Here is a 5,213-nt window from a genome sequence, read left to right on the forward strand (position 1 = left end):
TTATGCAATGGCGAGCGTGTCCAGTCAAAACGTTGCGAGTATTCTGGGACAGAGGGAGTGTATGTTTGTTTTATTGAAATAGAATAAGATCATTTCGGATGTCATTTCGGATCTCGGGTTTCATTTATACATGTCGGTTTTCATCTAAAAATAATCGATTTTCATTCATAAGCGATCCGGTTTAGATTCGATAGCCAGGATCAATATAGATTGATTTGTTCATATCGGTTATAATGTATGATATTAGGGTGTAGGGTATGATATTCGGGTTTTTTCAAATAGTAGTTCAACCAATGAATCAAATACCTACACATGCGTATTTTTTCAAATAGTAGTTCAACCAATGAATCTATTCTAAATTAAGGGCATAGATTTAATACCATTTCAAATAGGGCATAGATTTAATACAACCACTGAATCTATTCTAAATTAAGTATGGACTTATAATTCTAAATTATCCCCTACCCTATGTGATGTATATATTACTGGACACTAAGTAGGGAATTCTTAAAAATTGGTACCCTAGTTATACAAATACAGCCCATGCATGTGGTATAATTCTTCGTCAAATGATGATATGGTACACAATACGTACCAAATTTTCATTTTTTTTGAATATGGTACTATTTTAATACGAAATTTTGTTCATTTCACGTTTGGTATAACTAAAATACCAGAATTTATGTGGGGTCGTGAATTTGGTACATATATCATACCATACCACCAAAAATGGTATATAACAAATACCAAATTTGCATCATGGGACTAATTTAATATAATGTTAATATTTTTTAAATGAATGGTACAAATGAAGTACCAACCTTTGTTTAAACGTATTTCTGGTGTACTAAATTTCAAATTTAGTATCATATGTAAACTTGTTTATTACATATCTAAAGTATGGTACATAAATAGTACCAATATCTATCACTAGTAGAAAAAACCCCTGTTGCAACCCCCTTGTTGCAGCGTACATGTAATAATACGCTTCAACAACCAGTAGGTCAACGCGGGTCAAACTTTATAAAGGGTTGTTGCAGCGTACAAATTAATTGCCCGCAGCAAGAGAGTTTTTTGCAGCGTACAAAGTAAAAGCCCCCTGCAATAGCCCATTTATTTTGCAGCGTACAGATAAAAGCCCCCTGCAATAAAAAAATTTCGCTGCAAAGCTAATTAAGAAAAACATTTCATCTCAAACCTAAGGACCATTTCCACGCTCAGTACTCCCTCTTCTTCCCTCAGCTTTCCCTGCGTACTCTCTCACCTCCTCATTCTTCTTCTTCTTCATCTGCTCTCTTTCTCTCTCTAATTCGTGGTTTTTTTGGGTTTTTTGCAAGTAATTGTTGAAATTGGGTGACAATTCGTCTTGGTTTTTGTGAAAATTTGCTCGACTCCTTATCTCCAAGCATCTGGCCTTCGACCTCAGCCTTCGAACTCAGCCGCCGTCGAACTCAGCCGTCGAACTCAGCAACTCAGGCGTTGCTCGGCCCTGCGTCGCTGTCTTCGCCGATGGGTCTGTGTTCTCGCCTCATCTCCCCCTAATTTCGTATTTTTAGGGTTTGCTTTCAGTCAATTCTTGATTTTTCCCCTAATTTCGTATTTTTAGGGTTTGATTATATAAATTATTCTTATTTTTTGTGTTAATTGATACATTTTTTCCGATTTTGATTGTTAGGGTTTTATTTTTTTCCGATTTTGAATGTCAACCCTAAAGTGGATAATATTTGGTACCCTATGAATTACTATATCACTTTGATGATTTTCTATTTAGTATATGCTTTTACTATGGTTCTGCTTTATTTGTGTTTTGTTTATGTATCTGTTTCTATTCTTACTGGCACGATATATAGCTGGTTAGTTTCCTGTTAGTGTGTAAGAATTAATTGAGTTATTAGACCGTCTTGAGTTCGAACTGTTTGGATAGGAACTGAGACACCGGCCAATAGTGTGCTCTAAGTAGTGAAATATCTGTTAGATGTTGGTGTGTACTACTATGTGATATGAAGAATGGTGAGGTACCGAACCACTGAGGTATATTGCCATCTGTGTATGCTTGCTTAGTTGCTTTAAATTCTTGTACTTCATCAAGCTTTATAGTGAGAAATGATGTGCATGAATTTTACAGTATGGAATTGTGAACTGTTTGTTTCTCTGTTTCATTCTTGTATTTGAATTGTTCAGAATGGTCCTCTGTAATGGTTGAATGTTCTACACCGAGTATCTTTGCAATATGAAGTTGCATGCCTATTTTGTTTAACAAAATGCCTGCATGTTCAACTGATTTTCTTTTTTTTCTTTTTTGCTGATAATGCATCTAGGTCGTAGTTCTCGTAGTGGAGGGACGCCTTTACATCATGCATCAAAACGTGGCCTGGAAAATACTGTGATATACAGTGTGGCCAGCATCTGATACAATTGTAGCATTCCGCGGCTACTATCATCGTAGCTCTGCTGTAGGGATTGTACTACCATGATAGTAGGATATTGACTTGGGGGGGGGGGTGTTATCACTATTATGGAGTACCTTTAGCTTCTTCCTCTACCTCTATTATCTTTCACCACGTTTCTTTCGTCTGCATTTTCTCTGTTAATTGCATCTTGTAAAATTTCCAAAATAGGCTAATGTTTTATCTATGGATCAGAGTATAACTTTTCTCGTAAAAAACAGGTAGCATCTTGTTTTTTAATCTCGTACCTTGTATTATGTGCCTTGAAAATTTGGGTAAATATTTGGAATGTTTTGGCAATGGTTTTTATCTTAACGTAGAAACCTCTTAAGAAATCTTAGATTTGGAAATGGGAATGGTCTGTTAAGATTTTGAGCTGAAGCTTCTCTGTTTATAGACTCCAAATGTATATATTAGGAATTCCATTTATTGATACAATAATTGTTTGTTCCTTTCAAGGTTGTTTTTCCTGGGAAAATATTCATTCAATTGAGAAACAAACATTGTGTTCCTTTTTCAATGGGAAGGTGGAAAATCGGACTCCGGATGTCTACAAGGAGATACGGACTTGGATTATGAAGAGGTTTCATGCCAATCCAAGCACAAACATTGAACTGAAAGATCTGTCGGAGCTGTCTATTGGGGATATAGATGCAAGGTAAGAAATTATGGAGTTTATAGATCATTGGGGTTTGATTAACTAACACCCTTTTCCTCAGAATGATCCTAATGATGATGCCGATCCAAATACAGATGTTGACAAGGCAGAGCAAATAGACTCTTTAATTGAAAAGTTTTATCAGTTACAACATAAGCAATCCTCTGTACTATTAGTTCCAAGAGCCAACGTGTCAACAGCGGCAGTGCCTTCAGGCCTATTTCCGGAGTCGATCACAGAAGAGTTGGTAGAACAAGAGGGACCTGCAGTTGAGTATCATTGCAACTCTTCTTCTGTTGATTGTTCTTGCAGTTGAGCAGGTGTAGTTTCTCTGATTTGGCTGTTATTTCTGAGATCTTTGTTTGATTTTTATTATGCTAAGTAGACTCTTAATTGATTTGAGAATCTGAATCCTTTGTGGTTGAGTTAGACTTTGTTGTGTTTCTTCAATTGATATGCATGTTTGGACTTCTTTCTCCTTCGTCAAGAACTATAGATACCCAATATAGATGTCATTGTCGGTCAGGCCTAGATAGATGGGTGTTTTCTTGTCTTTCTGGAGTTTGGACTAGTAGAGAGGTTGCTTTTCTGTTTATTTATAAATATGCTTGTATTATATTGCGTTTTGTTTGTCATTTATGATTAATATGGGAATGAACTTTTAGTAGAATGTTGTCGTTACAGAAAATTATTCGGTTCTTGGTAGAGAATTGGTGCTACAAAGTTCTATGTTTGTTCTTTGTCCACATTCGTGCTTAAAGTTCGGCACTCTGGTGGATGATTACTTAATGATGATCTGTAATTTCTATTACTAGCTACCTGTCAAGTATGGAATAACCCATTATTATGATCTGATTGCATAGTTTAGTTCTTGGAAGGGTGGTCAGGAAAGGCTCAGGCAGAAGATAAAAAATATGATGTACTATGAAAGATGCTGAATATGATGGACCCGTATTCTGATGCAAGTGCACGAACTCTGTTTTTCGTAGTTGAGCTAGTTTGTATGTAGTTAAAAAGTAACATCGACTGACAGCAGTAACTATGTGTTACAGGTGATGGGAAGGTCTTCACCAAATGACAAGCTACAGGCCTATAAAAGGACAGTCTGCTGGACCAGCGTAGGAGAAGTGCAGACATCGAGGCTGATTTTTCGATGAAATTGGCTGATATGTTAAAATAGTTCAATGAATGCTCTAGTTCTTTGAGTAGGCACAAAGAGATGGACAGAGAGCTTGAATTGAAGGTAGAATCTTATCATCAGGAGTTATGTTCTGCTCGAGATGATGCTTCTGCTTCCGAACAACAATATTCACCAGAAATCTCAACCATTTCTAAACTTGTTGATTTGTACAAGGAGAGTTCTGAGGAGTGGTCCAAATTGGAGGGAGTGATAAAGGCTTTGGAAACCCATTTAAGTGAAGTGGAAAGTGATTACAAAGACAAGCTTGAGAAGGAAACTGCCGCTCGGAAGGAGGCGGAAAAGGTGTCTGTAGAGTTGAAGGAAAAACTTGTGTTTATGTTGAAATTGGAACATATATTTAAATGTAATATGTGCACTTAATTTGGTTTTGGGATATATAGTATACAAAACTCCAGTTGTTGTTTTTATATTTGTTATACAGGTTACGTTATTCTATTATTGTTTTGACATATAGTCCCACAATTTTTCCCCCCCTCAAAATTAAGACAAAAAAATTAAACACAACCATAAGTGTGATGGAGAGAGACTGAAATAAGTAACAAATGTTTTGGCCAAATTGTTATACAATGTTACAGTGTTTATTAAAAACATGTATGTAGTAACTACTACAGCTACACTATAATGAGAAATGTAATACCCTTATTAATTTTTTGACAAGTCATGGCAACCAAGGAGGTCTTTGGTGAACATTGGTTTGCGGCTGACTTGAAATAATTGATTACCATTGTCTTGAAATACCTGATTGCTACCATTTCCTACAAAGCACTGATTTGGTTGAAACATGTGATTACCTGGCCGTTCATAATTTGGCCGGTCAGCGTGTGCTTGTAATGTCTGGTTTCCATTCATTTGACAGTTCGAGGGGTTGTTGAGGCCCTGCATGCACTGATTTCCAGTCCCTTGAAAC

The 5,213-nt window shown here is 36.4% G+C and overlaps 1 long non-coding RNA gene across 1 annotated transcript; it reads left to right on the forward strand.

Annotated features, from left to right (window-relative positions):
- Positions 1 to 933: 933 nt before the first annotated feature.
- On the forward strand, positions 934 to 4,342 carry LOC130464194 (uncharacterized). The gene is made up of 4 exons (XR_008924533.1): positions 934 to 1,513; positions 2,907 to 3,105; positions 3,201 to 3,425; positions 4,158 to 4,342. It is a non-coding gene; the product is annotated as an uncharacterized lncRNA (long non-coding RNA).
- Positions 4,343 to 5,213: the final 871 nt, after the last annotated feature.

Source organism: Spinacia oleracea, chromosome 6 (assembly GCF_020520425.1).
Source record: "Spinacia oleracea cultivar Varoflay chromosome 6, BTI_SOV_V1, whole genome shotgun sequence".
In the NCBI taxonomy this organism is placed as follows: domain Eukaryota; kingdom Viridiplantae; phylum Streptophyta; class Magnoliopsida; order Caryophyllales; family Amaranthaceae; genus Spinacia; species Spinacia oleracea.